This window comes from Triticum urartu, chromosome 7 (assembly GCF_003073215.2).
Source record: "Triticum urartu cultivar G1812 chromosome 7, Tu2.1, whole genome shotgun sequence".
Lineage (NCBI taxonomy): Eukaryota > Viridiplantae > Streptophyta > Magnoliopsida > Poales > Poaceae > Triticum > Triticum urartu.
In genome coordinates, this window is record NC_053028.1 from 467,167,448 (window position 1) to 467,181,044 (window position 13,597).

A 13,597-nucleotide genomic window follows, 5' to 3' on the forward strand; every position below is an offset into this window, starting at 1 on the left:
TGTCTGCTTCTTTCTCCTTTTCCTTGGGTTGTTTCTCTCGGAACTGCTGGATTAGGAGCCAACACTACCGAGTGGTATGCTTCGGGTAAATGAAATTACCTTCTTCATCTTTTTTGGTGTGGATATGGCACGACAAATCCAACACGTCATTCCCATCTTGATCTTTTACTTTCTTGGGGTTCCATGGCCCTTTCGGCTTCCCCTTGAACTTTCCTTGAACCACAACCAAGGCTTCACCCGGAGCAGCTAGCTCGGCCTTGCGCTTCTGCTTCCGACCGGAGTTTCCTCCTCCGGCTTCGTGGGCGACTGCTTTGTGCTTGCCACTCCGGAGTCGCTCCTCTTCTTCACCATTGGCATACTTGGTGGCAATTTCCATCATCCGAGCCAAAGTCATATTTCCTGTCCGGCCGAACTTCATATTCAACTCTCGATACCTGACGCCTTCCTTAAAGGCACAAATTGCCTGATGATCCGACACATCTTCTACCGTGTGGTGTAGGGTGATCCATCTCTGGATATAATCCCTCAAAGTTTCATTCGGCTTCTGAACACAACACTGTAACTCTGTCAAACCTGCCGGCCATTTGCAAGTGCCCTCGAACATTCTGACAAACACTCAGGCGAGATCTTCCCAAGTATAGATGCTGCCAGGCACTAACTGATTCAGCCATGCCCTAGCTGAGCCCTCCAACATCAGAGGAAGGTGTTTCATGGCCACTTCATCATTGCCGCCACCAATCTGGACAGCCACTCGATAGTCTTCAAGCCAAGTGTCGGGCTTGGACTCTCCGGTGAACTTACTAACTCCAGACGCCAACCTGAAGTTGGGGGGAATCACTGCAGCTCTGATAGCTCTGCTGAAGCACTCTAGACCAGAGACATGCACCCTGTTGCTGGTTTGTGGATCTCTATCATGGCCCTCTCGGTGAGCTCTATTTCTGTCGACCAAGCCCTGCACGAGAATAGATCTCGCATCAAAGCCTGGCTCCCTGGGGTCGATTGGAATACCTCGCCCAACACTGTGAGGGCGTCTGTCCTCATGCTGTCGAGGCATGTACGACCCGCTCCTTGGGGGAGGCGTGGGCACTCGACGGCGATCATCACGATCGACTTGGCGATCATACCGCTTTCGGTTTCTGTACTGATCTCGTCGATCCCCACGTCCCTCACGCCTCAGAGGCGATCTTAGGCTATGGGCCGACTGAACAGTGTCTGCAATCACGGATCGGCTGTGGATCCTATCCCGCGACTGAGATACAACCGTATTCCGTTCTCCCGCCGCTCGGAGCAAGGCTCGGATCTGCACCAGACCTCGACCAGCTTCTAACTGGGAGGGTTGGATCGACTCCGCTATCCGGGCAGCAGCAGCCAGATTCTAGATCGAGGTTCGGTATACCTGAGTCGGAGGAGGAAAAAGCTTGCGTCGACTGGATTTGGGAGCGCGCTGCCGAGTGCGATCGTCGAGTGCGCGCTGGAGGTTCTCCAGTCGAGTGCGCTCAGCCAGGTTGGCCAAGCGTGCCTGCTCCAAGGCCTGGGCCTCAGGGGTTTCTCCAACTATAGGAGTATGCAATGCATCCATGTTCCGGCGGCGAAGTTGCTCCCTCTACTGCGAGGAGAGGGGTTCGGGGCGGTACTCCTCGTGAACGCGTGACGGATCGCCGTTCCCGTCGCCTCCGTCTTCATGGTTGAAGCCAGGAGGGCTGCGTGGTCCATTGACCATCAGAACTTCAGCCGCTGGGTCACTACTATCGCACTCGGATGCGGTCTCTACGGAGCTAGTTGACAGATCGAACATGCCGTAGAGAGTTTCGTCGGGCTCGATCGCCGTGACTTGAGGGGTGGTCGACTGGCAGGCCACCGCATGCTTCACCCAGCGCTGAAGCCTCGACCGACCGGAGCGTTTGCTCCGGCGGGTCACAGGGAGGGGGAAAGCTGCTGGAGTCGACTGGTACTGGGTCGACGGTTTCCGCAGGAGGATGCCGCGGACGCACGCGCGAAAGTGTGTCGCCCCGCGGGCGGGGAGCGCGTCGTCGTCGAGTGGTGCCTCCTGAAGCCAAGCGGAGTCGTCGGCGACAAACACGAGCGCGCCGAGACGGATCTTGTGGCCCTCAACCAAACCTCCGCCTGGAACCATGATGAAGGGGATCGGAAAATTGTAACTTCTCCAACAAGTCGCTAAGACACCTGCCCCACGGTGGGCGCCAACTGTCGTGGTTCTAAGACTGACAGTAGAATAGGGGGGTAGAAATGTAGAGGCAAGATCCTAGCTATGGAGGAGTTGTACACACGAGTTTTACGAGTTCAGGCCCTTCTCGGAGGAAGTAACAACCCTACGTCTCGGAGCCCGGAGGTGGTCGACTGAATATATGTGTGTGAATTACAGAAAGTGCGAACCCTTGTCCCAGAGGAGGGGGGTGGCTTATATAGAGTACACCAGGACCCCAGCTCCCGTCCGTTACACAAGGTTCAATGCTCATAAAGGAGGGGCGTTACTGGTAACGTCTGCAATAAAGTGGTGTAAATTCCCCATAAAGCTATGGTTTATTTCCTGATCGTTACAGAGTGGAGGGCTTCTCATCTTCTGGTGGTCGAGTGTCTTCAAGGTGGTCGAGTGAGCACATCTTCATGGTCGAGTGGATGATGGTTTCTCTTCGACTGCTTCTAATTGTTTGTAGAGATGTCCTTGGGGAGGGTATGTCGGACAGATCCATGACCCTACCCTAGGTACATAGGTTCATCAGGCACCCCATAGACACACACGTTGATTTCTTAGCCGTGTGTGGTGCCCCCCTCCATAGTTTTCCACCTCGATCATATTGTCATAGTGCTTAGGCGAAGCCCTGCGTCAGTAACTTCATCATCACCATCAACATGCCGTCGTGCTGACGAAACTCTCCCTCGGCCTCAGCTGGATCTAGAGTTCGAGGGACGCCATCGAGTTGAACGTGTACAAATCGCGGAGGTGCTGTGCGTTTGCTACTTGATCGGTTGGATCACGAAGACGTTCGACTACATCAACTGCGTTACTCAACGCTTCCGCTTTCGGTCTACGAGGGTACGTAGACACACTCTCCTCTCTTGTTTCTATGAATCTCCTAGATAGATCTTGCGTGATCATAGGAATTTTTTGAAATATTGTGTTCCCCAACAGTGGCATCCGAGCCAGGTCTATGTGTAGATGTTATATGCATGAGTAGAACACAAAGAGTGGTGGACGATAATAGTCATACTGCTTACCAGCATGTCATACTTTGATTCGGCGGTATTGTTGGATGAAGCGGCCCAGACCGATGTTACATGACCGTGTTCATGAGTCTGGTTCTACCAACGTGCTTCACACACAGGTGGCTAGTGGGTGTCTATTTCTCCAACTTTAGTTGAATTGAGTGTGACTACGCCCGATCCTTGTTGAAGGTTAAAACAACCCACTTGATGAAAAATCATTGTGGTTTTTGATGCGTAGGTAAGAATGGTTCTTGCTAAGCCCGTAGCAGCCACGTAAAACTCGCAACAACAAAGTAGAGGACGTCTAACTTGTTTTTGCAGGGCATGTTGTGATGTGATATGGTCAAGACGTGATTATATAAATTGTTGTATGAGATGATCATGTTTTGTAACACAGTTATCGGCAACTGGCAGGAGCCATATGGTTGCTGCTTTATTGTATGAATTGCAATCACCATGTAATTGCTTTACTTTATCACTAAGCGGTAGCGATAGTCATGGCAGAAATAGCTGGCGAGACGACAATGATGCTACGATGGAGATCAAGGTGTCAAGCCGGTGACGATGGTGATCAATGGTGCTTTGGAGATGGAGATCAAAGGCACAAGATGATGATGGCCATATCATATCACTTATATTGATTGCATGTGATGTTTTTATATTTTATGCATCTTATTTTGCTTAGTACGGCGGTATCATTATAAGATGATCTCTCACTAAATTTCAAGGTATAAGTGTTCTCCCTGAGTATGCACCGTTGCTACAGTTCATCATGCCGAGACACCATGTGATGATCGGGTGTGATAAGCTCTACGTTCACATACAACGGGTGCAAGCCAGTTTTGCACAAGCAGAATACTCAGGTTAAACTTGACGAGCCTAGCATATGCAGATATGGCCTCGGAACACTGAGACCGAAAGGTCGAGCGTGAGTCATATAGTAGATATTATCAACATAGTGATGTTCACCATTGAAAACTACTCCATCTCACATGATGATCGGACATGGTTTATTTGATATCGATCACGTGATCATTTAGATGACTAGAGGGATGTCTATCTAAGTGGGAGTTCTTAAGTAATATGATTAACTGAACTTTAATTTATCATGAACTTAGTACCTGATAGTATTTTACATGTCTATGTTATTGTAGATAAATGGCCTGTGCTGTTGTTCCGTTGAATTTTAATGCGTTCCTAGAGAAAGCTAAGTTGAAAGATGATGGTAGCAACTACATGGACTGGGTCCGTAACTTGAGGATTATCCTCATTGCTGCACAGAAGAATTACGTCCTGGAAGCACCGCTAGGGGCAAAGCCGCCGCAGGAGCAACACCAGATGTTATGAATCCACGTCAGGGGGCCCACACCCTGTCCACGAGTGTGGGGGCATGCCTATCCGCCTAGGCGCGCCCCTGCCTTGTGGGCCCCCTGATGCTCCACCGACGTCCATCTTGACTCCATATTTTCACTTTCGGGGAGAAAAAAAAAGAAAGATGGAGTCATCGCGTTTTACGATACGGAGCCGCCGCCAAGCCTTAATCCCTCTCGGGAGGGCTGATCTGGAGTCCGTTCGGGGCTCCGGAGAGAGGAATCCGTCACCATCGCCATCATCAACCTTCCTCCATCACCAATTTCATGATGCTCACCTCCGTGCATGAGTAATTCCATCGTAGGCTTGCTGGACGGTGATGGGTTGGATGAGATTTATCATGTGATCGAATTAGTTTTGTTAGGGTTTGATCCCTAGTATCCATTATGTTCTGAGATTGATGTTGCTATGACTTTGCTATGCTTAATGCTTGTCACTAGGGCCCGAGTGCCATGATTTCAGATCTGAACCTATTATGTTTTCATGAATATATGTGAGTTCTTGATCCTATCTTGCAAGTCTATAGTCACCTATTATGTGTTATGATCCGTTAACCCCGAAGTGACAATAATCGGGATACTTACCGGTGATGACCATAGTTTGAGGAGTTCATGTATTCACTATGTGTTAATGCTTTGGTCTGGTAATCTATTAAAAGGAGGCCTTAATATCCCTTAGTTTCCAATAGGACCTCGCTGCCACGGGAGGGTAGGACAAAAGATGTCATGCAAGTTCTTTTCCATAAGCACGTATGACTATATTCGGAATACATGCCTACATTACATTGATGAATTGGAGCTAGTTCTGTGTCACCCTATGTTATAACTGTTGCATGATTGATCGCATCCGACATAATTATTCATCACTGATCCAATGCCTACGAGCTTTTCATATATTGTTCTTTGCTTATTTACTTTTCCGTTGCTACTATTACAATCACTATAAAACAAAAAATATTACTTTTGCTACCGTTACCACTACTACCATATTACTTTGCTACTAAACACTTTGCTGCAGATATTAAGTTTCCAGGTGTGGTTGAATTGACAACTCAAGTGCTAATACTTGAGAATATTCTCTGGCTCTCCTTGTGTCGAATCAATAAATTTGGGTTGAATAGTCCACCCTCGAAAACTGTTGCGACCCCCTATACTTGTGGGTTATCAAGACTATTTTCTGGCGTCGTTTCCGGGGAGCATAGCTCTATTCTTTGAGTCACTTGGGATTTATATCTGCTTATCACTATGAAGAACTTGAAAGATCAAAGAACCAAGATTTTTCCCTCAACTACGAGGGGAGGTAAGGAACTGCCATCTAGCTCTGCACTTGATTCACCTTCTGTTTTGAGTAAACTTGCGACACCTACACATGCTATTGATTCTAATAGGTCGCATGTTATTGATGATGCCACTTCTACTATGCATGATTCTTATGATGAAACTACTTCTATGCTTGATAATACTGTTCCACTAGGTGAATTTCTTGCTGAACAACTTGCTAGGGTTAGAGAGAATGAAATTATTGAAACTGCTAATATTGTGAAAGTGATGATGAAGATTCTGCCCCTAGATATGAATTGCCTGTTGTGCCTGAGGGTTATGTTATGGATCAAGAAACTGCTAGAGACTTTCTTGCTTGCAATGATAGATCTGATCTTAAGAAATTATTAGCTAAGCTTAAAGAAAAGTCTTTGAATGCTAGAATGAAATATGACCCTGCTTTTGCTACTTCACCTATCTTTATTACCGATAAGGATTATGCTTTCTCTATCGATCCTGAGTTAATTACTTTGGTTGAATCTGATCCTTTTTATGGCTATGAATTTGAAACTGTTGTGGCACATGTTCCTAAATTAAATGATATAGCCACCCTGTTCACTAATAATGAGAAAACTCGCTATTACTTTATCCTTAAGTTATTTCCGTTCTCATTAAAGGGTGATGCTAAAAGATGGTTTAATTCTCTTGATCCTGGTTGTGTGCGTAGTCCCTAGGATATGATTTATTACTTCTCTGCTAAATATTTCCCCGCTCATAAGAAACAAGTTGCCTTAAGGGAAATATATAATTTTGTGCAAATTGAAGAAGAGAGTCTCCCACAAGCTTGGGGGAGGCTTCTCCAATTACTTAATGCTTTGCCTGATCATCGTCTTAAGAAAAATGAAATACTTGATATCTTTTATAATGGACTAACCGATGCTTCCAGAGACTACCAGGATAGTTGTGCTGGTTGTGTTTTCAGGTAAAGAACTGTTGATCAAGTTGAATTGCTATTGAATAATATGTTGACTAATGAAAATAATTCGACACTTCCTGAACCAACTCCTAAGCCACCTCCGAAGAAAAGGGGTATCCTATTTCTCAGTCCTGAAGATATGCAAGAGGCAAAGAAATCTATGAAAGAAAAAGGTATTAAAGCTGAAGATGTTAATAATTTACCACCTATTGAAGAAATACATGGTCTTGATAACCCGACACAGGTAGTAAAGGTAAATTCTCTCTATAGATTTGATAAATGTGATATTCCTCATTATAAGTCTGCTAGTCAATGCTTAGATGAGTTTGATAATTTTATTGTTAAACAAGAAAACTTCAATGCTTATGTTGGTAGACAATTGAAACACAATGCTGATATGCTTGAACACTTAAGTGATTATATGTCTAGAGTTAAAGGTGAACTTAAACTCAATAGTAAACATGTTTCTATGGTTACCACTCAAGTAGAACAAGTACTTAAATCTCAGAATGATTTGCCCAATGAATTAAGTAATAAGAAAAATGATAATGCTGTCAGAGTTATGACTAGAGGGGGTAAAATGACTCAGGAACCTTTGTATCATGAGGGCCACCCTAAGAGAATTGAGAAAGATTTTCAGAGAACTAATATTGATACACCTAGTTCTTCTAAGAGGAAGAAAAAGAAAAATGATAGCACTCTGCATGCTTCTAGTGAACCTGTTGTTGACACACCTGAGAATCCCAATGATATTTCTATTTCTGATGCTGAAACACAATTTGGTAATGAACATGAACCTAGTGAAAATGTTAATGATGATGTTCATGTTGATGCTCAACCTAGCAATAATAATGATATAGATATTGAACCCGTTGTTGATCTTGATAACTCACAATCAAAGAATCAACGTTATCATAAGAGAGACTTTGTTGCTAGGAATCACGGTAAAGAAAGAGAACCATGGGTTCAGAAACCCATGCCCTTTCCTCCTAAACCATCCAAGAAAAAGGATGATGAGGATTTTGAGCGCTTTGCTGAAATGATTAGACCTATCTTTTTGTGTATGCGCTTGACTGATATGCTTAAAATGAACCCTTATGCTAAGTACATGAAAGATATTGTTACAAATAAAGGAAAGATACCAGAAGCTGAAATTTCCACCATGCTTGCTAATTACACTTTTAAGGGTGGAATACCAAAGAAACTAGGAGATCCCGGAGTACCAACTATACCATGCTCTATTAAAAGAAACTATGCTAAAACTGCTTTATGTGATCTTGGAGCTGGTGTTAGTGTTGTGCCTCTCTCTTTATATCATAGACTTGATTTGAATAAGTTGACACCTACTGAAATATCTTTGCAAATGCCTGATAAATCAACTGCTATACCTGTTGGTATTTGCGAGGATGTGCCTGTTGTGGTTGCAAACGTTACTATTTTAACGGACTGTCAGGACCCCGATTCTAAGTCACACCGATCTAGCATGTAACACATCATATCACTTTCCGGCCTCATGCACGATATTCCCACGGGTGCCACCTTACCTGGCCTGGGACCGTTTGCACCTTTTGGCTCGCGTATATGATAGTGTTGCTAGCATCCATATGACAGAGAATCCGAGCCGACATGACTAGTCATGAACCCAAAGTGGCGCTAGCTTATGGGGACATGCATACATGAACCAGCATCAAACGTGTCGGTCATCAGCGTGTGAATCCGAGCTGTAGCAGCTGGGCTAACAGGACTCCAGGAACCCGGGCTGTAGCAGGCTAACAGGACTCCGGGAGTCACTGCGTGACATTTCCCCGAAGGGACAGACACAGGAACGAAGTGGATCACATGCCGGCCATTCTAAGTGTTCCGGAGCAGTAGTAACTGGGCTAGCAGGACTCCCATAAACATGGCTGTAGTAGACTACCATGGCGCAGTGGAAGCACTAGACTACATTTCCCCATAAGAGAGGCTACCAAGGATAAACAACTAGGTTGTAGGATCCCACACATACCAAGCGTTTCAATCATACACACAATATGCCCGATATGTGTAAATACAACATGGCATCACAACAAAACTCTATGACTCAAAGTATTTATTCATTAGGCTCCGAAGAGCCAAGTATTACAAACATGGGTCTCATGACCCAACATACAGAGCATACAAGCAACAAGCGGAAGCATAAACATGTCTGAGTACAAACAACTACAAATGAAAAAGGCCGAGAAGCCTGACTATCTACAATACCCTCCCAAGGGTACAAGATCGTAGCTGAGGTAACATGCTAAACGTCGAAGTCCACGCGGAACTACTAGTGAGACTGAAGTCTCTCTACAAAACACAAATTAAGCAAACGTGAGTACAAATGTACCCAGCAAGACTTACATCAGAAATAGCTACATATGCATCAGTATCAACATAAGGGGTGGTGGAGTTTAACCGCAGCAAGCCAGCTTTGGCTCGGTGGCTATCCTAAACTACGACCGCAAGTAACTCTTTTGAGGTGGCGCACATGAGTCCACATATTCACCATATCAAGACACCACTATGGATCCGCTCCCGTCTCCCTACGAGAACGCCATCCATAGCACTCACACTTATCTTGCGCATTTTAGAGTATCCACTTTCACTTGTCTATGAACTATACATGCAACCCAGAAGTCCTTTACCACGGACACGGCTATTCAAATAGATGATTTTAACCCCGCAGGGGTGTACTTCTTCACACACGCTCTCGCCACTTACCACCATGTACACGTCGTGTATCTCGGCAACCTTCAAGCGGAAGCCTGGCGAGGGAGTTGGCCACGACCTGACTAACCACACAAGTCTCTAGTCCAGGTTTATCGCCTTTTCAGGTTCCATCCGCAGGAGATCCGGCCGGGGTTTCGCTCACAACCCCAAACGATGTGTGCAGGGTTCCCGAGGCACCAAACGGGCGACTCGGTACACCGGGCCACGGTGTATCTACCGCATCATAGCCCACCCCTAGGGTCAGCGCTACGCACGGCCTCCAACACATATCCTACAAACACCAGAAACTAGTTGCAACTCCTGGACAGAGATCAAGGCGATTAATAAGTCGACAGAGTCAATTAAGGATCCCAATGTGTGGTAGTAGCTGTTCATGGATCACAAACACAGAACTCAGTTCCCGAGGACGGTTTCAATGAGACAACCCACCATGTACTCCTACATGGCCTCTCACCGTTACCTTTACCAAATCGTGTTCACACACTTAGCTCACACACAGTAGGACATGTTCATCACCATTCCAACTCATCCTCGATGAATAAGACCTGACTCAACTCTAAGCAGTAGCAGACATGACAAACAAGCATGAATGAGTAGGCACATCAGGGCTCAAACAACTCCTACTCATGCTAGTGGGTTTCATCTATTTACTGTGGTAATGACAGGTCATGCAGAGGAAAAGGGGTTCAACTACCGCAGCATGTAGCAGTTGAATCGTTGTTGTCCTAATGCAGTAAAAGAGAACAGGAGCGAGATATTTTTGTATTGGAATGAACAAGGGGGTTTTGTTTGCCTGGCACTTCTGAAGATAATATAGCTCTTCATCGGTGTCATCGAACTCATCGTCGGAACACGTCTATCGAGAGGGACAACCACCAGCAACAGAGAAGGAACACAATCAATGCAATGCAACAATATGATGCGTGAATATGACATGGCAATATGCTGTGATTTGGAATAATGCAACTAGTAACAATTTGAGTGAAGCTGATTTGAACACAAGATTCAAATTCAAACTCCATGTAAGGCATTTCAAATGCCATTTATTCAAATTGTCATATGCAGTGGCTGTAAGTTATTCAAACATGCATGAGAATTCCATAAACAGGTTCTTCATATTTTTCTGATAATTTTTCATATATAATTTATTTCATTTGGAGCTATAGATTAATTTCTATGAATTTTTGAAGTTTAGGGTATTTTCTGAAAATAAATAAATCATTTAGATTTATTTGAATTACTGAAAATGTTTTACTGTGTCAGCACTAGGTCATGCTGACCTCAGCAGGTCAACAGGCCCAGTATAGGTCAAACCCGACCTGCGAAACCCGCGTGTCAGTGTCACATCTAACTAACCATGCCTGTTAGTGCTAATTAGGTGATTAACTAAACTAATCTAGGGCTGGGCCCACATGTCAGTATCTAACTAACTAACTTAGGTTAATTTGCACTAAACCAGGTTAGTTAGCGAGGTGGCCCCGACACGTCAGTGACTCAGGCGGTCAAACCCGGTCAAGAAGGGGTCAACCTCGCCGGTCAAACCGGTCAACCCGCCGGCGAGGCCGGACGCGGCGGAACGCGTCAGGATCCACCTACAGGGGCCCTTTGGGCGACTAGATAGAAGCTACGGGGAGAGGGCGGAGTGCCGCATCCAACGGTGGCGGGAGCTGGGGTGGTCGGGAGCAGCGCCGACGATGAGGTTTGCGGCGGCCGGAGTCGGGAGCGAACAGGGACGCAGTTGCGGTGGCCGTGACGATGTGCGTTTAGCACCTACGACATCTACGTGGTGCGGTGAGTATGATGGGTGCATGCTCGGGACCAAATGGTCACCGGAGCATCACCGGTGACGAGCGCGGACGACGGCGTGTTCGGTTGCAGGTGAGGCGACGACTACGGCACACGAGGGGAAAACGGAGAGGGGGAGCAGGAGCAAGAGCTCACGGCGGGCGCGACGAGATGCTCGGCGGGCTAGAGGACGCGCTGAGGTCGACGGGGCAGCGAAGACGATCTTCGGCGGCCGGAGGTGAAGACGACGGCGATGGCGGCTCTCCAGGGCTTCCCGTGTCACGTGGCTCGACGGAGAGGCGTAGGTGATGGTGGCGGGGCTCATGGACAGGTCAGTGAGGCGAGGGGGAGGCGGTGGACACGGTGGCAGCGAACGGCGGCGACGAGCTTCGCTCGGGCGCGTGCGGGGAGAGAGCAGAGGAGGGGGAGGAGCGCGGGGAGAGCGAGGGAGTGAGCCAGGGTGCTGCGTGGCGACGCCCCGAGCCTCTAGGGCATCGAGGGGGCAGCTAGGCAGGTAGGAGGTGGCCGGGCGCGTGGCTGCGCATGCCAGGCACGCGCCCTCGCCTACTGGCGCGAGGAGGAAGGCGATAGGGGAGGTGGAGGTGGGCTGGTCCGGCACATGCTACAGTGCTGGGCCGCATAGTAGGTTGCCAGGTGAGTTGCTCTCTGCATTTTATTTTCTGTTTTTCTTTTTCTATTTTTCTGCAACTTTAGGGCTTTATTAGAAATACTAAAACTAACTCAAAAATCATGAAACTTCTCATGCCCACTGTTTGGAATATATCCAACAGTAAACATTTGAGTTTATGATTATCTGGACATTTAAAATATTATATAGCATTTAAATGCCCAGATGCAAATAGAGTATGATTTAGTTCAGCGACCCTATGATGTCCTAGAAATATGTGCACCATTTTTGTCAGAGGTTCTAGACCAAGGCAAAGATGATGAACATTTTAGAAGGGCATTTCAGGTTCATTGAAAAAGATTTTAGTAATCCCTAGTTGGATTAAGGGGGTGCTGGGGGTTTTCTATCATCCCCATTTCATATTCATTTGAATTTAAACATGATGCACACATGAAGCTAGCCTAGCTAGGAATGTCACACGGACTTTGTTATTCTTGATATTCCTGAGGACGATAGTATGTCGATTATCCTTGGTAGACCCTTTTTGAATACTGCAGGGGCTGTTATTGATTGCAACAAAGGCAATGCCACTTTTCATGTTAATGGTAATGAGCATACGGTACACTTTCCGAGGAAACAACCTCAAGTCCATAGTATCAATTATATTGGAAAAATTTCAACGATTACTATTGGAGGTTTTTAATTTCCTCTTCCTACTGTCAAGAAGAAATATGATATTCTTATTGTTGGGGACATGCATATCCCCGTCGAGGTAACCTAGTGTTATTCAAAAATTCTCCGGTTTCATGTTATTCGAAAAGAGTTTGTTAACAAGACTTGATCAACCTTGTCAGTGGATTCCTTTTGATGAGCATGAGATGGATGAATTTAGAAAACACAACCTTCTGTACCCTCCTTTTTACTTTCTGATATCTATCTTAAATAAAGCAAAAACAGTATTTTTCTGTCTGTTTTCTGAATTATCCTTGCAATAAAAAAATACCTTGAAAATAAAAGTTCTCCAAATGCCCTAAAAATGAAATATGATTTTTTCCCAGAATATTTGAGGATTTTAGGCACTGAGAACACGGTAGGGGGAGCAGCCATGTGCCCACGAGGGTGGAGGGCGCGCCCACCCCCTGGGCGCGGCCCCTGCCTTGTGGACCCCACGTGGGTCCCCTCCACTTATTCTTGCACCCACACACTTCGTATTTCTCCAAAAAAAATCATCCACCAGCTCAAACCCGTGTTCTAGATCATCTTGCTGCCATTTTCGATCTCCTTGCTCAAAGCTCCATTCATAAAACTGCTTTGGGGGGTTGTTCTTCGGTATGTGACTCCTCCAATGGTCCAATTAGTTTTTGTTCTAGTTCTTTATTTATTGCGAATTTTTGCTGCTTAGGTGACCCTGTTGTTGAGCTTGCATGTCAAATTTATGCGGTCAAAAGTAGTTCTAATGCATGATATGGCCTCTAGGCACTTGCAGGAGTAGTTGCTATCAATCTTGTTGAGTTTGGTTCACTTTTATTTTTGAGTTACTAAACATTTCAGAAATTTTCAGAAAAAGATGAAGAGATTCTTGAGGGGCTCATCGAGCCAAAGCTC